Source organism: Mustela erminea, chromosome 3, assembly GCF_009829155.1.
Source record: "Mustela erminea isolate mMusErm1 chromosome 3, mMusErm1.Pri, whole genome shotgun sequence".
Classification (NCBI taxonomy): domain Eukaryota; kingdom Metazoa; phylum Chordata; class Mammalia; order Carnivora; family Mustelidae; genus Mustela; species Mustela erminea.
In genome coordinates this window covers 69,550,640-69,574,958 of record NC_045616.1, presented here as the reverse complement: position 1 = coordinate 69,574,958, position 24,319 = coordinate 69,550,640, and the positions used below count along the sequence as shown (strand labels likewise).

The 24,319-nt window shown below is 39.1% G+C and overlaps 1 protein-coding gene and 1 long non-coding RNA gene across 7 annotated transcripts in view; both read left to right on the top strand.

Annotated features, from left to right (window-relative positions):
- The window catches only part of MAST4 (microtubule associated serine/threonine kinase family member 4), a 552,196-nt gene that overhangs the window by 304,965 nt on the left and 222,912 nt on the right, over positions 1-24,319 (top strand). The gene's annotated exons all lie outside the window — the stretch shown is intronic.
- On the top strand, positions 6,076-21,107 carry LOC116586296. Its single transcript, XR_004283970.1, has 3 exons — positions 6,076-6,086; positions 10,215-10,221; positions 16,128-21,107. It is a non-coding gene; the product is annotated as an uncharacterized LOC116586296 (long non-coding RNA).

Below are 24,319 nucleotides of genomic sequence, written 5' to 3'. Positions count from 1 at the left end.
GATCATGGAGTGGGAGCAGGGGCCTCAACAGTATTTAATTTTGACATGTCAAGTTGAGTGGTTGTTGATAACCAGGTGGGTATATTATACTATTCCCTTCCTAGATTTTTCATTAGAAACCATAAAAGAGAGTGGATGTGCATAGAAGTGAGACTTCCTCCAGTTCACTTCTATTTATTAAAAGGCTTAGCTTTTTCAGCCTCTTCCATTTCCAGTGTCTTCCAGCCCCATGCTATGACAGAAAGGCCAGGAGAGAGAGAGAAAGGAGAGGTGTTATGGAAGCAGAGAAACATGTTTGAGAGAGATTGACAGAGAGAATACATTTTCATATGTGAACCTGTTCATCGCGAGAAGTGATTATAGGGCCTTCTGTGCTGGTCCTTTGTTCTCATTTTTTCCTTTGACTCAGATACTTCTGTCTCTGCAGAAGCTTTGGCAGTTACCTCTTGGTATAGTTCTTGGTATAGTGTCAGCAGACTCTGACACATAGGTATCCAACCGTGCAGTGTCTGACTTCTCATTGTCTTGGTCACAGTGGTAGGTGATCCACGTTAGGGTGGAGGGTCCTGTGGCTACCCCTCATTCTCATACTGTCTTGGTGAACAGTCCTGAACCACCCTATAGAACATGCATGCCTGGAGCCTCAGTTACATAAACGATGGTCGTGGAAAACGGTGGCCCTTGACAAGTAGCTTGAGGTGTGGACATTTGACAGAAAGGGAGCTTTGCCCCAGGCTCACGGAGGTGAGTGGATGTGATCCCGTCACCCCATGTATTAGTGTGCTGGGGCGGCTATCACACAGTGCCGCAAACAAACTTGATGGCTTAAACAATAGAAACGTCTTATCTCACAGTTCCAGGGGCTAGAAGTCAGGGATGAAGGGGTCTGTGGGGTTGTTTCCTCATGAAGTCTGTGAGGGAGGATCTGTTCCAGGTCTTTCTCCCAGATCCTTGTGGTTGGCTGGCACTCTGGCGCTCCCTGGCTTGTACATGCATCACCTCGATCTTGGCTTCCATCATTACCAGGCTTTTCCTCTGTGTGCATGACTCTTCCTGTGTCCAAGTCTTCCCCTTTCATAGGGACATAGTCATTGGGTTAGGATTCACCGTTATGATCATCTCTAAAGACACTATTTCCAAATAAAGGTCTCATTCACAGGTACTGAGGGTTAGGACTAAGTATTTTCCGAGGTGTGCAGCTCAATTCAAAAAGCCCCTCTGTTCTTATTCCTCCTGCTCAAATGTGGAAGACAGATTCCCCCTGCCAGGAAGTACTGTCCTGTTCGAGCTTGTAGTAGTCTGTGCAATGTCCCCTTCCTTTTTCCTGGACTCCTCTGACTGGAAAAACAAAGACAAGTTGCTTGTTCGGGAGAGAGCATTGGAAGGGTGTACTTGGCAGAGAACAAAGCCAGCAGGAAGTAGGAGTTGGTCCTTGCTCTTCCTTTTTCTTTCCATCCAGGCTCTCCTCTACACCTCATTAGAGTAATCTAAAGAAATCCAATCAGTTCCACTTTAGATGATGGCAAATGAATACTATTTTTGCTATTTCTGCTCCATTACTTGTGAAGTGGTCCTCTGTGGATGGACCTGGAAACCTCTCACGATTTGTCACATTGTTTCTCTGACAACTGTGATCTGGTGTCTTAACTTTCAAGATGTACCTTTAGAGTACTGCCTTGTATGCTGTTGAGATGAGCTGGGTATAGGCATCTTGGCAGGCCTGGAGGCACTGATGGCCTTCTCCCTGCCTTGTCAGGGTGCTTGGGGGAAGGTGCAAAAGGACACGCGGAACCAGTGTGCTCTTCCCTACTTGGAGACTGCCATCCTTGGCAGTGGTGTCTAGTGAACAAGGTTGGACCTTCAGGTGCTTCAAGGAGTCCCTCAAGACAAGGCTCATGCCCAGAATGAAAACTGGCAGAGACACGGACAGAGATATCCAGCTGTGTGCACGGTATTCATGATTGCATTTTGGTTCACAGATAAAACTGTGATTTTTATTACAATGGTAATGTGCTCAATTAAATGACTATGCCTAAGGAGACTTCTTACCTCACAGCTAGATAGAGTTATGGTGGTATTACATTTTGACCAGGGAGATCTAAGTTAAAGTTGCTCAAGAGATAACACAGTTTGTTGGAATCCTTTTTCTTTTACTTCCTCCTTCCAGTATGGAATGCATCTGTGTTGGCTAGAGCTCCTGCACCCATATTGGTCCCTGAGGAGACCATTAGGATAGAGTTACCTACTAAGGATGGTTGAACTGGAAGGTACAAGTCTCTTGAGTCTGACCATCTGGTAGTCACCACTCCCAACACTGGATTCTGGGCTTCTGAGAAAGCAGTAAGCTGTTTTGTTTAAGCCACATATGTGGGTTACCAGTCATATACAGTTACAGCTGTGCCTAATCCTAACTGATCCAGAGATCTTCTCCACAGGAACCCCAATCACTGCCCTATAGAGTACACAGTATCTCAGGAAGAAAAGACTGGTCCAAGGAAAAGGAAGAAAGGAGAATTTCTTCCCAAGACCTAAAGAAGGACTAGTCTGTTGTGCCCCATGACATTTTTTCCCCCTAAGGCACCTTCTAGATGAAGTCAAAGAGAAGATTGTGAAACTGTATCCTGCTTAACTGCTTCCTTATTTACTCAGAACTCTGTTTCCTAATGGTGTAGACAGTGTTAGTCATACCCATTTTCTGCCAGCCAACATTGACTTTCAGCAGCATCCCTATCTTGGCAGTACAACACTGATGTGAGCATTTCATTGCTTTTTACCATTGTTTTAGAGAGTTGAATTGAAAACAGAAAAGAACGTGCCGTATCAATGATAAAAAGTATAGCTCTCAGACAGTTAATACAGCCGACACCAGAGGGAAATTATCTGGCTTTCCAAAACGGACTAATAGTTAGCTTCAATGAGACATGGACTCTCCTTGGGTCAGTGGTGTGTGTCGTTGATAGCGAACAAAAAGGACAAAACTGAAAGGATGTGGACAGGTTGGGAGCGTATCAGTGAGGAGTGTGCGAGCCATAGTTAGAACGTTTGACCTTTTTTTTTTTTTTAATCGTTCAAGGAATGAAAAATTGCCTGATAACATATATTTGACTTCTTGAGGAATGTATGAAGCAAGAAAGTAGAGAATTGCTTTCATAGGTGGGGTCCCAATGCTTTCAGCATCTGATTGTCCTGTACAAGGCAGTGAATAGGGAGGGAGCCAAGATGGGTGAGGCTGCTTTGGGAGACCGTACGGGGGCAGCCCAAGAGGAGGGATGATGGGCATTTACCCAGCTGCTGGGGCAGGACTAAGGTTCAGTAACCGGTGCTATGGGCAAGACATACTTTGTGCAGCTGCGTGGGATAAATCAAGGTTTTGCCATGGCTGTCCTCAGCCTTCTTGAACTCTTCATGTTTCTCTGCAGCTCTGGATTCACGGCTAGCCCTAGGCATGACGATTTTCATGGAGGTCCGGATTTCGGGGAAACACCGCTGCTCAGAACTTTAGCTCTAACAAGGCCAAGTCATTTTCTCAGTGTCTCCAAGTCACAGTGATGTGAGACCCTAAAAAGTAGCTCCTGCCTGAGGTACTTTTAAGACAACTAATGCTCTCCTTTTATACTTGAAGTATATAAAATGTCACATTTTTTTCTCGCTGAGCATGTTTTCCCTTATTTTTATCAGGTTTCATACGTTTAGCAGAGTGTTTGAAAGTTCACTCGTAACCTCATATCCTTAGTACCCCGTTTTCCCCTCAAGCTGTTGATTTTATCAATTGTGTGTTTGCCTTTTGGGCACATATCAGGATCCTAATTCTTTTTTTTTTTTTTTTTTCTTTTAAAGATTTTATTTATTTATTTGACAGAGATCACAAGTAGGCAGAGAGTCAGGCAGAGAGGCGGAAGCAGACTCCCCGCCGATCAGAGAGTCCAATGCAGGGAGCCCAATGCAGGGCTCGATCCCAGGACCCTGGGATCATGACCCGAGCCTAAGGCAGAGGCTTCAACCCTCTGAGCCACCCAGGATCCTAATTTTTTATGGAAGGAGAGGAATTTCTGCCCTGGTTTTAGATAAATGTCTTCTTTCCTTGATTGATTGATTGATTAATTGACTGGAAGAATGGAGAGTGATGAGGTTGGTAAAAAGGAGCCTAGCTAACTCTGATTTACAGTTTTCTTAACGCATTCCTGATGAAGTTACTCTAGTTAGCAGCTGGACAAAAAAAAAAAAAAAAGAGATTGAGCATTACATTATGTTGGTTTTCATTTATTAATTTCTAGTTGTTATCTTCTAAAGCTCCTAGATTGTAAAGCTTCTAGCAATCTAGAAGCTTTAAAAATTATTTGTATTTCGTTTATCCATACTATCTGTCCCTGGCCTCCATCACCGAAAATATTCAGAGTCTACTGAAAGCTGTGTTGCTTCCTGGAAAGATTGTGTATATTAAGATACTATAGAAAAGGGACGCCATTGGGGACGCCTGGGTGGCTCAGTTGGTTGGACAACTGCCTTCGGCTCAGGTCATGATCCCGGAGTCCCGGGATCGAGTCCCGCATCGGGCTCCCAGCTCCACGGGGAGTCTGCTTCTCTCTCTGACCTTCTCCTCGCTCATGTTCTCTCTCACTGTCTCTCTCTCAAATAAATAAATAAAATCTTAAAAAAAAAAAAGAAAAAAAAAAAAAAAGGGACGCCATTCAATTTCTCAAATGCAGGACTCAGTTTCCCACTGAAATTCCAACCAGTATGGGGATACAGACACCTGATGATGTATCACCACTTTTTAAAAAGATGTATTTATTTATTTGAGAGTGAGAGAGAACATGTTCATGCTCCCAAGTTAAGGGGACCGGCAGAAGGAGAGGGAGAGAATCTTAAGCAGAATCCCCACTGAACATGGAGCCCCATGTGGGGCTCGATCCCAGGACCATGAGATCATGACCTGAGCCAAAAGGGTTGGATGTCTAACTGACTGAGCCACCGAGGCGCTCCTCGCCACTTTTTTAAAGCACAGTTGACCCTTAATGCAAGGTGTTTAAAGGTGCTGACTCCCTGTGCAGTCACAAATTGAAGTATAAATTTTAACTACCCGCCAAATTGAACTACTGACAGCCTAATGCTGGAGAAGCCTAACCCATAATATATACAGTGAATTAACACAGATTGGTATATTCTTATAATAAAGTAAGCTAGGGAAAATAGGTTGTTAATAAGAAAATCCTAAGATAGAGAAAATACATTTTATGGTATGGTACTATATTTATAAAAAAAAAAAATCCACATATAAGCGGAACCATACAGTTCAAACCTGTGTTGTTTAAGGGTGAACTGTGCATGGAAGGAACTGTGAAGTCACATTATCTTCAGGAAAATATGGAAATGCTATAAAAACGGGTGTGTATCCAGCATTCTTTTTTTGGAGATGGTGGTGATATGGATGTTATCTCCAAAAGATAACCTAGCAGTAAGAAATAGAAAATATGGACTATCTTCTATTACCTGTCCATTCTTAATTGCTGTTCATAAAATCTTAACCAAGAGGGCTTTTTCGTAGTTAAGTCTGTCAAACTAAAGTTGGAATTATTTGAGAGGTTTCTAGAGATGAGTAGCGAGGCAGTGTTGATCAGGGAAAGCTCTTCCACCTTTCCTAGAAAAGATGACAAAAACTTCCTCAGTTCTAGATGAGATTGGCTTTTTCATTGGAATTCCCGGGCTTGGAGAGAGGAGGCCAAGCCAAGAAATGGATGTCTTGTGTTAACCTCTAGTTTGCTTACTCAAATGGCGATTTCATAAGATGCCCTTTCTGTAGAAGACTTTGGTTTTATTATTTTATTCTAGCTGGAGAGTTGGATTTCACAAGTGGAGGTGATAGAGAACTCTCGACCACCATTGTAGGTTGTGTATTTCAGGAATTAACACAGTTTGCTTTCTTCTGAAAATAAAAAGGAAAAAGTGGAGAAAAAAAGGAGATGAAATAAACTTAATGTTAAAATTGTGCTTGCACTTTGAATTAAATTCCCTGCATGACTGGTTCTTATTAAAACCAAAAATGACAAAACCTTGATGTGAGGGCCACATTATAAACTGAATAGGTGGTGAAGGTTTTCACTGTATTGGGTGGTAATTAGCTGTGCATGGGTCGTGGGTTGATGATTAGTTGTGTTCCTCAGAGCATGTCTGCAATCTTTGATATCTACTTAAGCTATGTAAATAATTTGGAGTTTTTATTATGATTTTTCTATTAATCTTTGGTAGAATGAAATTTGGGTATTTTTCTCTATGACACACCATGAAATTTAGCAATTAAGTCCTTTCATTTATTCAAAGTCTGCACTTGGCTGAAATAAATTTCAACAAAATGTTGTGTTGGGGTTTTCAAAATATTACCTATTGGTTTTTTCGCAACCCGTAAGCACAACTCTTCATCAGTATTTCCAATTGGATAGATGTATCCTTTAATTCTCATCTGTACAGATATCATATTTTGAAACCCACAGATACTGGGAAGCCAGAAATTCTTTGGCTTTTGCAAAGCCTAAGGTGGCTTTTGCTTATCTGAAGTTCATTATCATTTATTACCATATTTAGCCACCCATAGATTGTGCCCATATCTCTTAACTGGAATAGACTTAGTACTCATATTTCTGATAATTTGCTCTGCCTGCATTGTACTTACGTGCTCCTTTTATGTAGAAAAATTTCCCAATAAAAATATTTCAGTGACGATGAGGTATTTTTTAAATTTGACTCTCTGAAAATGAGCTTGTGAGATTTTGAATTGTGTATACCTTTATTTGAGCAAAAATTTCTCACCCAAACCTATTAGTTGTTCCTGATCCCTTTTGGTGATCCAAGTAGTTTCGATTTTTTGGTCCCCACTCTTTCTTTCCTGGTTGCATGTTGCTTACTAATTAAAAAGAATAAAGCACCTCTTCTAAACTATACTTATTTTCCAACAAAGTGTTTTCACTCTGGACACCTGACAGCTTTCTGAAATCGCTGACATTATGTGGGAACCTGTATATGTTTCCCATAGCTTTCACAGGACTCTCCCATGCCTCCTTGGCTGGCAGAAGTCAAAGTTTCTGTCTAACTATGTGTTAAGCTAGTTCCTTTCTTTCTTTCTTTCTTTCAATTATTTTTATTAACATATAATGTATTATTTGCCTTAGGGGTACAGGTCTGTGAATCATCAGGCTTACACACTTCACTTCATAGCACACACCATAGCACATACCCTCCCCAATGTCCATCACCCAGCCACCCTAACCCTACCCTCCCACCCCCTAGCACCCCTCAGTTTGTTTCCTGAGATTAAGAGTCTCTTATGTTTGTCTCCCTCCTGATCCCATCTTGTTTCATTTTTCCCTTCTCGTGGTAAGCATCCTGTGGTAAGATGCTTTGCATCACACGTGCTCTGCGTGGAGTATGCAAGAGCAGGGCAGCAGTGTGTGGGAAACTGCTCACGGATTTCAGTGCAAACCCATGTAGAGTTGACCGTTGAACAACGCAGAAGTTAGGGGCACCAATGCCCGGGCAGTCACAAATCCACATAGAACTTAGGACACCCCCAAGAACTGTCTCCACATGGTCTGCCATAGACCAGAAGCCTTACCTATAAAATAAACAATAGATTAATATATATTTTGTATATTTGTTCTATACTCTTGAAGTGAACTAGCGAAAAAAAAATGTAAGAAAATCTTAGAGGGAATGTATTTCCAGTACCATACTGTATTTATCCAGAAAAATCTGTGTATAAGTGACCCCATGAAGTTCAAACCTGTGGTGTTCAAGGATTTGAACCTGTATTTAGACCTGTTCCTTTACTTTAAAGGATGTATAAGCTTCCATAAAAAAGAAATGTTTTCACGGCTACAATGTTATGTAAATATATTTAGTTTAATGATACTTTATTATATATGAAGAAAAAAGCCAGATACAAACTCAGATTCACTGTCACCACTGCAATTAAAACAAATACAACAAAACCACCAAGAGTGACATTTACAGGGGCGCCTGGGTGACTCAGTGGGTTAAAGCCTCTGCCTTCCGCTCAGGTCATGATCCCAGGGCCCTGGGATCGAGCCCCCCACCGGGCTGCCAAGCCCGCTTCCCTTCTTCTCTCTCTCTCTCTGCCTGCTTCTCTGCCTACTTGTGTCTCTGTCAAACAAAATCTTAAATAAACAAAATCTTAAAAAAAAAAAAAAGAACTGGCATTTACAATAATAGTATTGATTTAATATTACCTGTTAATATTAAATAAAGATTTTTATTTATTTTTATTTATTTACTTGAGACAGAGAGAGAGTGCGTGAGCAGCAGGGAGGGACAGAGGGAAAGGGAGAAGCAGACTGCCTGCTGAGCAGGGAGTGGGACTCAGGGCTCCATCCCAGGACCCTGAGATCATGACCCCAGCCAAAGGCAGACACTTAACTGAGTCACACAGGTGCTCCTGATATTACTTATTAATGATGATATTTGGCTAAAACAAAATCTCTCTTGGCTGGTATGCTACCTGCTTCCTTCATTTGTTTGTTTTTTGAATTGACATATTTATCATATGCAGTGTGAAGCTCAGTTCTGCTGTGACTTTCCTGACAGAAAGCCTTTCTCAATGGTTCCTCGGTGCTCCATAATATCATTTGGCCCTCGCCTTATTTGTATACTCTGTATACTCTTATTTGTATACTCTGGTTTTTTTTCTCATTAGCTCTGGAAAATTGAAATGGTAATACAGGGCCAACTTGATCATTACCACAGATGGAAACATGGCACTGAAATCATGGAGCAGTCTGAATTTAAAGGATAGTCATTCCAGAGTTCATATTTTTTTAAGACTCGCAGTGAAATGTCAACAAAAATTTTTATACTGCATTAATATTCATCTCCCTAACAGTCATTTTTAGTCTCCAGTTTGAGGAGGAGCACTGGTATAGAATACACGAAGGGCCAAAATTGGTACAAATTAGTTTTAGTGTATTCTTGGATGTGACTTGGTTTTTAAGTAGGTTGACTTAATATTTATCCTTGAAATAGGTGAGCTTGGGTTCAATTAATTCTTGTCTTTCTGTTTTTTACCGAAATAAGTATTTGCACCTAAGCTTTGTGGCTTTTGTTTGTTTGTTTGTTTTGGCTTGGTTGTTTCTTATACAAAACCCAGCCTTGCTTTTAGCTGCATTACTTACAGCAAATAATGAACCTGGCAACAAAGGAAGGATCCAAGGGCAGGGGTGGGGACGGGCCAGTCATGTGTTAATGAGTTAAAAGGTGGTGGACCTCTGCACTGGGTGGAGAAATGGTACTCTTGAGTTAGTGATTCCATATTTTCTCTGAAGAGGTTTCCCCCAAACCTCTGTATTTAGAAGTAGTAGCTGCTGTCGTTAAAATCATCGGCTTTTGCGGGGACTCCTGGGTGGCTCTGTCCTGGAATCAAGTCCCATATCAGGCTCCTTGTTCATCAGGGAGCCTGCTTCTTCCTCTGCCTGCACTTCCACTGCTTGTGCTCGCTCTTGGTCTGAAAAATAAATAAATAAATAAATCTTTATAAATAAATAAAATCGTGGGCTTTTTTTTTTTCAGTTGGTGGTGTTACCTTCTGGCCCAATTCTCCTACTCTGTAGCTATGTTACTTTGCCTCTGTTACAATGAGGATGATGGAAATGAGACCATTATGAGGCTTCGGTGAGATAATGTATCAGAAATGCTCTGCACAGTGCTTGGAACACGCTAGGTGCCAATCAATTTTTGCCAGTTCCTAGTGGTACAGGTACACTGTAAGAAAGGGATTCAGAGTATCCCTTTCTGATTTTTTTTATTCATTTTACATGCAGAGGAGACTAAGAAGAGACTTCCTCATGTCTGCGTTTCATCATTAGATTTTTGATACTGTGCAGTGCCATGTTTTCCCGTAGAAGGTGATGTACTTGTGTCATTATTAGCACTTTTGAAAGGGGAAGTAGCATCTTCCAAGGTGCCTATGGAGGCCAATTATATTGTAACCTTGCAAACCTCTTTGCTACCTACTGAATCTGCCCTTTGTGCCCTTTTCCTACCTGTTTAACCCCCAGTCCCTTTAAATTCTTGGAGCCATCTTTCCAGTTCTGTGCTTTCTTCCCTCTCTTTCCTGGGGGACCCCCACAGTGAGCGTGGCCAGCTCAGAATGCCCTGTGACCCTCAGTGGTCATGCAGCTGTTGCCACATTTGCTGCAAGTTGCCCAGAGCTCTGTGGTCCCCCATTGCCAGGTGCTCCTCTGTAGATATTTTTCTCTCAGTCCTTACTTCTGAGGCTCGGTTGTTTTGTCTTCATTTAACTGATGTGAAAACCAGAGTGCTGAAATGTTATTTAACTTGTCCAGGGTGTCACAGCTTTTAATTGATAGAGAATTCACACTCAGGTCTTCCTCACTGCTTAGACTCTTCCCTTTATTTCTGAATATTCTGTTATTCCCATCTTAAAAGAAGAACATGTTAATTTGGTGGCCATGCATTTGGGATGAATTCTATCAATGGAAACTTATTTTTAACAGCCTGAATTTAAATCCTGGCTTTACCACTTCATAATTACATACCCTTGGTCAAATTGCTTAACATCTCTTGTCCTCTGTATCTTCATCTATGGAAGAATGTCATAATAGCACCTGAATCATGGGTTATTATAAGGATTGAATGAAGTAATATTTCTATGAGCACTTCAGCAGTTCCTGGTGTATGTTAAGCCTCACATGGGTGTGTTAAACATGTACAGTAAAATGCCTTTGGGATGTAACTCAATGAAAAGTCTTTTCTTTTTTTTTTTTCTTTTCTTTTTAGGGAAAGTTTTTTTTTCTTTTTCTGCCAGTTTCTTTTTCATAGGTATTCTTTATCTCTGAGCACGTCTGCTGCCAGCCTTTGCTTTTAGAAAGTCGTAATACTGAAATGTTTAGGTTGGTCTTAAGCTCACAATCTTTAGCAGTATCTTCTTTGCTTCTCAGAAGTGCTTTAAACCATTTTTTCCCTACTCAGTTGTCTGTACCTTGACCACCTCTTTTACCATTTCCCTCCTCGGGACAGAATTTGGCATAGATTGAGAAACATGAAAAATACATTCTCATTTTCTTTAATGAAAACTCCTCCTTCTGTCCCTCAGATCATTCTGCAAGTGACAAATTACAGTAGGTTTTCCAACATTGGAAGTGGAAGGACAAGAACCGATGCTTTTATACAGGAAACATACACAGAAAAGCAGTCCTGTTATTTTGTAGCATCTTTTGTATCTTTTTTTAAAAGATTTTATTTATTTATTTGACAGAGAGATCACAAGTAGGCAGAGAGGCAGGCAGAGACAGAGAGGGGGAAGCAGGCTCCTCACTGAGCAGAGAGTCGATTCCAGGACCCCGAGATCATGCCAAAGGCAGAGGCTTTACCCCATTGAGCCACCCAGGTGCCCTGTATCTTTTTATTCCATAAAAATGTGAGCACCTGTTGTGTGCCAGACACTGTGCATTTGTGTGTGAAGGCATTTGGGTGGGGGGCAGGGAATAAGGCACACATGGTACTTTACGAGTTTCCTAATGCTCATTCAATTTAGGATGATAAGTACTTCCAGCTAGACGGGACTGGGGGCCTCTGTGAACTTTCTTATCTGCTCCTTTGTTTCTTAGACTGTTCCACTGTCTTTTCATCTTGGCATCTCTGGTACCTACCAGTGTCTGACATCTAGGAGCACAAAATAAATGTTGTCTAAGTGTGTTTGTAATTTATTTTATTACATCATAGGTTACAGTTTTCTTCCCATTTTGTTAACCAGTTACCCCTCCTGCCATTACTAAATAATTTTCTCCCCACTAATTTGTTGTGTCTTATATTTAATATATGCCTTATCTCTTCTCTATTATCCATATTTCTTTTAACTAGGACTATACTATATTTGATAACTATAGACATATTTCCATATTTGCTCTTGTTTTGCAGACTTTTAAGTGATAAAGTTCATCTATTCATTTTTTTTCCACATAAATATTAGAATTGTGTTTGGGGTTCACCTACAAGGCCACAGTTCCCTAAGTGAAATATTAAAAGCATACATTTCATTTAGAAGAAAGTGTCATCTTAAGCTATGTTTTATCCTTTTAGAAACATTTATTAATTTAATGACTCTGGTATCTCTCTTTCTAAAAAAAAAATTTTTTTTTTTGGTTTTTGGTTTTGGTTTTTTTTTTAACAGATCACATATATTTCTCCTTAAGATATCTTGGAGTGTTTATTTATTTATTTATTTGAAAGTTTATTTTAAGCCAGTAGAGTTAACATACAGTGTTAGATTATTTTAGGCATACATTATAGTGATTCTTCAATTCCACATGCCACCCAGCACTCATCAAGATAAGTGTATTCTTGGGGTGCCTGGGTGGCTCAGTGGGTTAAGCCTCTGCCTTTTGGCTCAAGTCATGATCTCAGGGTCCTGGGATAGAGCCCTGCATCTGGCTCTCTGCTCAGTGGGAGCCTGCTTTCCCCTCTCTCTCTGCCTGCCTCTCTGCCTACTTGTGATCTCTGTCAAATAAATAAACAAAATCTTAAAAAAAAAAAAAAAAAAGTAAGTGTATTCTTAATCCCCTTCACCTGTTTCACCCATCTTCCCCGCCACTCACTTCCCCTCTGGGAACCATTTATTCTGGAGTATTTTCATTTATTTAATTTTATGTGAGTAGGGTTTGTAAATAAGTCTTTTTTGTTTTGTTTTGTTTTTACTGGTATTGCAACTATTGGATTTTATATATGTGGGATCTGTCCAAGCTACTTAACTTTTCTTTTAACTCCAGTAGTTTTTTAATTGATTCTGTTTGGCTTTCTAGATACAAAATTATATCACATTTGGATAGCAGTTGTTTTTTTCTGGTATTGGTCTTTTCCAATATTTCCTGTTCCCAAGTAAGCATCACATAATAGTCATGGTAGGTGGTTTGTTCCTGGAATGCTGCTAGTGTCTATGATAAATATAAAGTGTTAGTGTGAAACATACTCTGTGATGTAAGAAATATTACACTTAATAGGGAATATAGCTAAATTTCTTTTAAGTTACATGGTAATTTTATCACCAAATGCCTTCCCTTCTTCATATTCGAGGGTTGCTTGCCATCCAGAAAGAGACAGTGGCTTCCAGAGATGACTAAATTGCCTAAATTTAATGGACTATTCCTTTTTAATATGAAGAACATTGTTTTGGTTGGTTTTACAGTGAGAATGCTAATTTTTATGTTCCAGACATGAGTTTAGAGAGGAGTTGGGGCAAAGACCCACTCTTTGCCCATAAGGGCTATCCCAAAGATTTAAGTTAGAATTTAGGGACTTAAAAAAAATGTTAAAAAAAAAAAAGTGTGACTAGTATGTTAAAGAAGAAAAATGAAAAATTGGAAAATTTCACCAGAGAATTAAAATTTGTGGGGGAGAAAAAGCAGCAAGTAGAAAAATTGATAATTGAAAAATACAATTTCTGAAATTAAGGATTCCATGGGCAGTTTTAATAGAACAGACACAGCCGAAGACATTATTCGTAATGTGGAGGACAGGTTAATAGAAAATACCCAAATTGAACCTGACAGAAGAAATAACGTATGCATGTATTTCCACTAGCTAACAATTTGAGAAGCCACATTTTTCCATAATCTGCCAACAATAGGTATTTTGACACTGTTTATAGTCTGCCACTTGACGTGTAAAGTGATACTTTATTGTTAGTTTAATTCACTTTTCACTAACAAAACATTTTATTATCTTTTCATTTAGTTTGCTATTGAGATGTTCTTTTCTGGGAAATATCTATTCATATGTTTGCTGTTATGTCTCTGGGGTTAGTATTTTAATCAGTTTGTATTTTTTGTATGTGAGTTACAACTTTTGTTATCTCCATTACAAACATATTTTCTAGATGTGTGTATAAAGCATTTTATTACTATGCTATTTTTCTTTAGCAGAAGAGAATGTGGATTTGTGTAATGGAAATTATATACTAGAAGACTATGTAAGTTGATAAAAAAAAGTTTGCACATCATGATTCTGAGCCACTTTCATGAGACTGTAGTTATTATTTTCTGTTTTCCATATTGTCCTCTATATAAGTTTGTGTGTCCATATATCTTATCATTACGCTGGAAATTGAGCTTGTTTGAGAAGAGTGTTAGAGATAACTTTGTTATCAGTTAAATTTCTTTATGACTTTGTTTTTGGTCTTGGATTAATTTTGGCAGATTCTTTTAGACCTAGAGATTAATATAAACATCATCTGATTAGCAAATTAAGGGTTTATTTAGGTATAATTAAGTAGACAGTATCTTTCATGAGTTTGAGGTATCACTGTTGATACTCATATGAGAGTGTGTCTATGTATGATAGAAAGCAAGAATGTTGTTACCTTGTAAATCTAAAATTGTTAGATTATGGGCATATATATATGTACAAAAAGTTTCCATTGATTTTTCCCTGTCATGGTAAAGTACCCATGATACATAATCATGCCTCTGTTTCATTACAGTTTCTTATGAAAGACAGTTAAAGATAATTTGCTTATTTTGGCTTTGGAGATTGACCATCCCAGTTCTATCATGTACCACCCAACCTAACTTTGGATAAGTTAAATAATCTTTGGTAGGTCTTAATTTCCTTATTAATGAAATGAGTTTGATGAATGTATACCTGATAGAATTGAGTATGGTAATGCATGTCCTGTGCTAGGTCAGAGCAAGCACTTATAAATGTGGCTAGCATTTCTAGTAAAACATGGCTTTTCACACAGTGGATAACATGCAGAGTTTTGAAGAAATAGTTACCAAACATGAAAATGCAGAGGTCAGGTTCTGAGAATAAGGACTATTTAAAGATTCTTCTTGTTACCTAAAGTTGTTATTGCTTTTAAGAAATAAGGAGTGACTGCAGGGATCTTTTGGGTCCCTAAATAGTTCTTGTTGGAATCTGTAGCCTAACAGTTGAAAATACATTTTTGTCAAATTAAGATACTAGCAAATTCCAAAAGGCTCATTTGCTTAATGGAATGGCACAGTGAATTCACTACCTGGTGTTTTTTTGTCTTTAAGCAAATATCATTAGTAAAAGTACTTAAAATTTTTTTTTATTATTTGAATATTTCCATTCTATCCATTCTATCTCCTGAAATACTGGACTACCAATTACCAATATGTGCTTACAGAAAAACTGCTGTCTTTTCCCTATGGAAGCATTTCAGAATGTTTTATGTCTATGCTTGGTGCTTGTGCTTTTTTTTTTTTTAGAATCAGAGTTAGAGCATGCTAAATGATGGAAATTTCATTCTGAAGTCACACAGATGTGTTTTACATTCACTGGTTTTCTCTGGAAAGTCACTCTCAGTTTTCAGGGACTTTAAGTGTTCTTGGGATGTTAATTTTACATGTCTTGCATAGATGTCAAGACCTTTTAAAATATAGGCAACGCTTTCCCCACTTTTCCTCCATAAATTTATTAAACTTTATATGTATGATTTCTATCAAAACATGATGTGGGTATTTTCTGATTTTTGCCACTTAAAAATAGTTCGTAATTCATAGATTATTCTGAATGTTTTTGGTGCAGCCAGTTGCCTTCTGCATTGTCATATGGACTTATGTGTCCTCAATTTCTAAAAAAAGGTGTTTCTTTTATACTTATTCCACCAGTAGAAAAAAATTGGTTCTGAATGGCCTATGTGATACGTGCTATTTGATTTTGTATAGTGCTTCCAAAGTCACAATCACCTACTATTGGGTCATTCTCAGTGTCCTTAAAATAAAATTCTTCAAAATAAATAAATAAATAAATAAAAATAAAATTCTTCAAGGCACCTGGGTGGCTCAGTCTGGGTTCAGTGTGTCTTCAGCTCAGGTCATGATCCCAAGGTCCTGCGATCAAGCCCCACATCAGGCTCCCTGCTCTGTGGAGAGTTTGCTTCTCCCTCTTCCCCTCCTCCCACTCATGTTCTTTCTTGCATGCTCTCTCTCTCTCTCTCTCAAATAAATAAAATCTAAAAGAAAATAATGAATAAAATAAAATACTTTCAAACCATGATTTGATTACATCCTTTTGCTGGTTAAAAGATTTCTGTCAGGAGCCTGATGAAGGGTATTAAGGAGGGCGTGTATCGCATGGAGCACCAACAATGAGTCATGGACCACCGCATCAAAAACTCATGATGTACTGTCTGGCGACTAACAGAACATAATAAAAATTAGAAAAATTTAAAAAAGATTTCTATCATGATAATGAAGTAAAAAGTTTTAAGTTGGTGGTAATTGGGCTTGAAATAGAAACTTTATTTTAGAGTAATAGAAGACACTAGAACTTTCTAAATAAAACTCTTTCTTTATAAGAGTTAACATTTGTTCAGTATCTGCCGGAGTGTCTAGCACAATACATCTCAAATCTTTCTCCTCCCTCTCTTTCTTCTTCTAATATGTGTGTACTTTGTTATTTCTGATGCCTCTTTTCCCTAGAGTTATAGAAACACATAAATTTATAGCTGTGTTCTGTTTCAGTTTTCTATTGCTGTGTAATAAATTACCATAAACTTAATGGCTTAAAACAACACCCATTTATTATCGCACAATGCTGTAGATCAGAAGTCAGGACAGGGCTCAGCTGGGTTCTCTTCCCAGCTCAAATGTTTGGCAGAATTTGGTTCCTCGCAGTGGTAAGCTCACAGTGGCTAGCTCACAGTGGCTTTCACTGTCTTCAAGGCAGGTAGAAGCATTTCTCTGACGCTTCACCGTCTCCTAAGGGATTTACCTGATTAGGTCAGGTCCACTCACCCAGTGTCATCTTCTGAATAACAGTCAGCTGATTAGTAACCACTCCATGGGAATAACGTTCCATCATCATCAAAGGTCTGCCTGTCAGAGTGGACAGGGAGGGGATTACGTAATAGTTTAAGCTCCTGGAGGTCATTTAAGAGTTCTGCCTACCATATTATCGGCAAAAAAAGCTTATACAATTTTTCTACGGGGAAAGAAAGCGTGAACATCTGTTGACTACCTCCTGGTCGCTAAGCATGATGTTATGACCTCCATGTAACAGATGAGCAAAACCTAGTTTTACAGAGACTTGAGTCAGAGCAAAACCTAGTTTACAGAGACTCCCACTGAATTCAAAAGCCAAACACAAAACCTTAGAGACAAAGTCTCTGAGAGCCTCTTTTTCTGTTGGTTGTTTTCATGAACAGCTATGGGCTCTTTTTCACCAGTTCAGATCTAGATGAGTTGTTGAAAACCTGTGAACCTGTTTCCCCAGGGAAGCTATGTTATATGTGATGGTGAGTTCCTGGGCTGTCCCATAGAATCCAACTTAACACATACTTTCAGGAAGGTTGTCTTCCGAGTAATCCAGAACCCCTCAGGTCCTAATCCCTGAGCCCCCCAGAGGCATTCAGAGTTCCTGGCACCTTGCAACTGGTGTGTGGAGCACCTCCACAGAGACAAAAGTGCCCTAGATCCGGGGCCACACAGGGAGGGCAGGAGCAGCCCCTTCCTCAGCGGTAGGAACAGTTTCCTGCTCTGAGAAATTGAGATCACGTTTAGTTTATTGTTTAGGTAGTTATGTCATATGCTACATACAGAATCTTGTTAGTGTAATTACCTGTTAGAGTGAATCAGTTACCTAGTGCTATCAGGTTTTTAGGTGGCTCCATTGAAATTGCACAGTGGGTTGAGAGTGAACGTGTGTGACAATTTTTTTTAAATCCTTCCGTTCGTTTTCTTTAATGTCTGTATAAAAAGCTAGCTTCTGAGGTTTGTTTATACCCAACCAAAGTCTACATGTTAGGTGGAATAGTTGAAAGACGAGGCAGCCTCTCTTTTTCCACTTGCCCCTCTTGAGTTCCATCAGGTTCCTCCTGTCTTGATGACGAGCTTGAGGAAAGAGGGGAGACATGAACTGTACCCAGGGAATCCCTGCAGGAGGAAGGAGCCACTCTGAGGCTGATGTGTTGAAGAGAATCGCGGTGATGCTCATGGCCGGAGCTCGGGAGGAGCTATGCCTGCGGAATGGGGGCACACGGGGGGCGCTGCTGAGGGGGAAGAGTCCAAGGAAGGAGCGCCAGGCTTTCTTTTCCTTGAGCTCTTTCTGGTGCTGTGGCTTCGTGTTCTGCCACGGTGTCAGTCATGGCTTTGTGACTTAGACGAGATCATTGCACTTTATGAATCTTGGGAACAGAGTCTTGATGTTTGCCTATAGGTGAACTTCTTTTAATCCTTAATTTCACCTTCTTTTCATTCATTGCCTCTGGTAAAATAAATAAATAAATGGTTCCTGTTCCCTTTTGATCTTCATTTCAGGTTATTCAAAATGTATGGCCGACAGCCTTCAAAGGAAGGATGCAGGCACGGGATGTTTTATTCAGTGTATCGTTGCTCTATCCTTTGGTGCAGCTATTCAAATTGCTTTGGAAGTGCCTGAAAGGTTGTCATGCATTTTGCCAACAGTAAATGACAGGTGGTAATATATATGGTGAATATTCCGGCTGTCTAGGAAATTACTGTTGCAGCCTCTATTTCACGGAAGTTGTTTGTTTCTCACGTCCTGCTCAAAGTTCAGTCTGAGTTCTTCAAGTCAGAGAGATGCAGGTCTTCCCTCTCATGTAACATGGGGAGTAAAAATAATAGAGAATGCGATAATGCATGGGAGATGCATAAAGCACATGGTCACTTTTTAAACAGTTTTAGTAATTCTGTGCCCTTGGGACAAATGACATCCCCTTCTTAGGCACTCTCCTCCCCTACCCCCCAGGACATCCACTTCCTCTTTCCTTGACTGCAAGTGAAATCTTTCGAAGATCATTACCTTAGTGCCCCCTAATGAAATGTAAATAAAATGAATGATTACAATTTGATTATGGGTCCAGTATTTATGAGGCTCCTGGTAACTTGCTGCATAAATTTAAGTATGTGAGTAAATTCTCCCGGGGATAGTCAATGTGAGAGTATTTTATTTTTCTTTCCTATTTTTTTATGACATACTAATTCTTTTCACCTCTGAATTCTTTATTGTTGTTTCTGCCCTAGAAGAAGTAGGACCCTGGAAAATAGATATATTTTTTTTTTCCTGGGTGACTTTTATGGTCCCTGTAGGGTTTGGACCAGACCTAAGTTTCTGCCTGATCCCAACCTGTCACGAGAATGTTGAAATAGAGGAATGCAAACTTGCTTTAAATTCCCATACTGTATCCATCTCCACACGAAGAAAAGCGTATGAACATTTCTCTCCTCGGCCTTTTCTGGTAAAGTGCATCAAATTTCAAGTCTGTACTTACATAGAAATCACAAGGGGATGGGTTAACCCCATTCTTTGATTACTTAGGGATATTGAGCATTTTAAGCTTTTTATTTCACCATCTAGATACTGGAAGCTAGCCTCCCGCTCGCTTTAATGCTCAATATCACTTTGCCCTGCAGTCTTTTCTTTCTGGAAGAATTATTCTGGTGAGACTTCTACAGGGCATACTCTTTTCTGCCATAACCCTTGCCAATCCTGTGGAGTATTTTCTATGGCAGGACACAGAATAACCCTTAAAGCTTGGGCATGTTACCCAACCTGGTTGCGTCCCATAGGAAAAGGAAGTTGAATTTTAATTTAGTTCATAGGAGTTTAGTTTTAGTTCATGAACTGCCATGGGATTTCATGGGAGCATTTCATATCATAGGGCTGGGTCTCAAGAATCCCCTGTTTTTGAGGTAGTGACCTCTGATGTCTGGACAAATCTTGGAACTGAAACGGGTGAAAATACATTAATAGCCAATTATCTGTGGGCTTTTTGTTTTGTTTTTTAAAACTTCTTTCCCCTGCAAAGTAGAAAGGAAAATGGACTATCTGAACGACAGGCTTCTCTTATAAAGTGACTGTCCCTCCGGCACACAAGGCAGCTGTAACACATCCCCTCCCATTTTGAGTCCCACATTGGTAGAGAAGGGGGTGAGCTCACGAAAGAGACTGCCAGCTTAGATCACTTACATGCTCAAAGACTGATTTCCCAAGTTGACTGAGCAGACAGAAAAGGAAAATTGAAGATGAGAACCCTTGTCATACTGTGAATTGGATTATTTGTCAAGGAACCAAAGACTAAGTTCCCTTCAAATGTGGGGTTGATAAGAGATCCTTCCAATGTGATTCCAGGTTTCAGGTTTTCTGGGAAAAGGGTAAGATCTTGTCAGTAGTCCGTCACCAGAGGTCTTTCTTGACTAGGTGTCAGCTGTTTGGCATGATTACAGAATTATCAAAACTTGTAGCTTTAGACTTCTCCTTTCCTACTCCCTGAACCCAAAGTCTTCTTGTTGCCTTCGCCAACCCCCACTTCATCCCCATCCCTGGTCCAGGGCAGAGCAAAGCACTTGAGGATCTTTGTCTCCCATAGTAGCTCTCAGCTTTTCTCTGAAGCCGTTTCCAAGCTACATGGCTATGATGGCGCTTTGTAGATGATGCTGTACATTATCACTGGCTGGCGTGGAGTTGAGTAGCAGGTAATATGTTGGACTTCTCAAGATAGCCCAGAATAATCCTGATTATTCCAGTCAGCAATGGTAACTAAGCCTTCTAGAAATATTCCCCCCAGTTGAATTTGATGCCTTCACCCCCTGTGCTTATACTTGCAATGATTTTATTAACTATTAATTAACTCTTTGCTTTGTCCTGTATTTATTGAATGCCTCCTATATGTGAGCATTATGCTAATTATTTAGTATAAAACGGTAAACAGAAAAGTCATGACCTTTGCTCTCTTTGGATTTATATTAATACATTTTATTTAAAATATATCCTGATTTTTAAAGATGTTCTGAAGGAAAGGAGCAGAATATTCTAGGTGAGGGTAATTGTGGGTCTACTTTAGATTGGGAGGTCAGGAGCATAAATGATAGTTGAGTTGAGTTCAATATTTTAATTTAGTAAGGTAGAAGAAAGGCATTTTTTTCTCGGATAAAATTTGCTGTTCTATTTCATCATAGGGTATTTCAAGCAGTTGACATCATAGATCCTTTATGTATATTTAAAATCTTAGAGTGCTAATCAGGGAACAGACTTTAGATGTTACAGGAAAAAAAAAAAAAAAGGCCAAATGGAGTAATTCAAAATGTATAACATGTTTACAGATAATTCTATTAAGGGGAATAATATTGGGGACAAAAAATAAGTATTGTGGTAAGTGGGTAAAATATGGAAAAAATGGGGGTTAGAAACAAATATGCCACTGGAGAATGAAGATAATTATTTTGGAAATAGGAAAATTCTAAATTCAGATCAACAAACTTTGACATGGGACAGAGTGTGTGCCAGGAGATGAATAAAATGTGCTGGCACCCCTCACAAGTATACCGTTTAGTTCAAAAACAAATGATGTCCTTCAGCAATCCTAAAAACCAGAAATGCTGAGTATACTATTCTAAGAGGTACTTGTTTTTTTGAAAGGGGGCAGGCATTTTAACACAGTATTATCCTTATTAGGTGAAGTAAATAAAAATAAGTTAATTAGGATGTGAATGGATCTGTATTGAATTTTACATGCTATAAATACAGACTCTATCTTCCCACCCCACCTTTCAATACTTAAGGAACATTCGTCAAATCGATCCTTCATTAGACTACAGAAAGCAATCTCGGTAAATTACCCAAAGCATACTATTAAGGGTTCTGTTCTTTTTGTAGATGGGTGACCCTGGACAATTTAATTACTACCTCTACACCTGCCCCTCCTCACTTGTAAAATGCGGATAAGAATGCCAGTATTTAAATTTACACAGGGGTTAAGCTTTTTCGTACAATACTAGTAATTAATATGTTTTCAGAAGTTTTTGAAATAATAGTCTCCTAAAAATTATTGGCTAGAAGAAAAAAAATTAGAAGCTCTTGAGAAGAAATAATGATCAACCCAAATGCTAGTTTTTAAAATTCAAGTCCTGCTCAGGATAAAATCAGTAGTTTGTAGCACATTTTTCAGCATGTTTTTATAGAATATATTTTGTGTTTTCAGGTGACTCATCTCCACATCAACTTCAGTGATCAGCTGATATTCTTGGAAAGTTTATTGCTCTCGAGACTTTGTAAGATGCTTATTTCAGCCATTCCTAGTGGTCCTGAAGGGGCTCTATATTTACATTGAAACATAATATTATTTAGCAATTTCTGGAAGATATAGGAATTGGAAAAAGATTTTCATGTTACCAAAAAGTTAAATTTGTGTTTTGGACTGTATTCTCTTGTTTAATTGTTTTTTGGGGGTCATGATGCCAAACAAGCCAGAGTTCTTTGTACCTGGGGTACAGTGTTACAAGTTGCAGAAAAAATAAGTGAGAAGGAGGGAAATGAGACAAGATATACCCTTCTTAAACTTTAAAAATACACATTGACGAAGATGTGATAATACCACATTAACAACAGAATGTAAGTTTCTTTGCATTGCTTAACTCATCAAAACAGATAGGGGTAAGGCCTCATTTTCTCATTTGCTGATTCAAAAAATTCAGTCAGATGAGGTGATCACAAAGCCAACCTGAGTGTTTTTTTTTTTTTTTAATTTTATATATTTATTTGACAGACAGAGATCACAAGCAGACAGAGAGGCAGGCAGAGAGAGAGGAGGAAGCAGGGTCCCTGACAAGCAGAGAGCCCGACTCAGGGCTCGATCCCAGGACCCTGGGATCATGACCTGAGCCGAAGGCAGAGGTCTTAACCCACTGAGCCACCCAGGTGCCCCGCCAACCTGAGTCTTTACAATACTGTCTTCTGGGTGACCCCTTTTATTGTTTACTAGAATTTTGAATATCAGGATGAAAATCAATTTAAAAGTCCACTGTTAAGGCAAGTAAGTTTGGGCCAACATGTGCCTTTCTCCCTCTCTTCCCCAGAATATAGCCAATAAATGTCTTTTTCCACAAAATTCTATTTTTAAGCCAAGAAAACATTTTATAATGAAGCTAAGAAATACAAATTTTCTTTATTCTGGTTTTTTTGTTTTGTTTTGTTTTGTTTTTTGCCTATAATAGGTGTTCAGTAAATGTTGATTAAAGGAATTATGGTTACCAAATATGTAATACAAAGAAATAACGTTTCATTGCTCCGCTGGTCTCCACAGCAGGCATTTACACCCAGCCATGGAATTCTAGTACTTTATTAACATGATTTTACAATTTTTTGCTTCTCTGCTAACATGATTTTGAAAGGCAGAGAAATACACATATATGGATCATCTGTTACCGATTGTCAAGTCATCTTAGCATTTTATAATAACCAAAGAGTGTATTTGACTTGGAATTTTTAAGATATGTTACAGAAAGCAATCTCAGATGGGTGAGCGTTTGTTAAGAGAAGAATATAGACCTTCAGTGGTGATGCAAACCTTTGTGCCTTTTCTTTACACATTGTCCCCTCCAGGTTTCAAAACTCGGTATCTATAAATGCTGATGATAAGATTTCCATAAAGGACTTAATTAAGCTCTTGCATATGGCTTTTCAGGTTTAAAATCTGCTGCCAATCATCTGAATTTTTTTTTTCAACTGTTTCAAATTTACAGTTCTCCCTGTCCTGTTTAAAAGGCAAAGTTTTTATTTGTGAATCTTCGCATTACTTCTTTTAGGTGCCTCTAATTCTGGTACAGACGGCTACTCTTAGTCCCAGATTTTTTAAAAAGGAATCCTTTGCTGTGGCTTATTCTTAAGATACTGTCTCTGGATCAATGAAGACATCTTTTCCTTTCCTAGCCTCAGAAGTGCTATCTGATTTCTGTCCTTTTTCTCTAAGGGACACTTCTCATCCTTAATGCACACCATAGATGTCTCTTAAATGAAAGATTCAGAATGTGAATCCACTGTGAGGGACCCAGTTGGACTAGTGCCTGGAGGCTGAGCGAATTAACAGAGGCCAGTCTGCCTTGAGGGGTCAGTGAGAATCAGGAAGTGGAGAGAAATTGCATCTATTTATAAAAATCACAGAACTTCAACTACGCAAATTATCTTAGTTGTATCATCACACCTTGACAATTGAAAAAATATAAAAATCAGGTATCATTAGGATAGCTTTTAATAGGTCTAGAAGGCCTTTCTCTAATGAGGAACTCTGCTAATCAGGTCGCATGTATGTCAACCATTAACAAAAATGGAAAATGCTGAGGGTGGTGCTGTCTTTTATAGTCCTGATAAGCTGTACAAAAACCAGGGGACAATCACGGTGTTGCTGAAGTTACCTTCATTCCCCCAGCCCTCCCAGCCCGGTTTCTATTTTTTTTTTTTTTAAGATTTTATTTATTTATTTGAGAGAGAGACAGTGAGAGAGAGAATGAGCGAGGAGAAGGTCAGAGGCAGACTC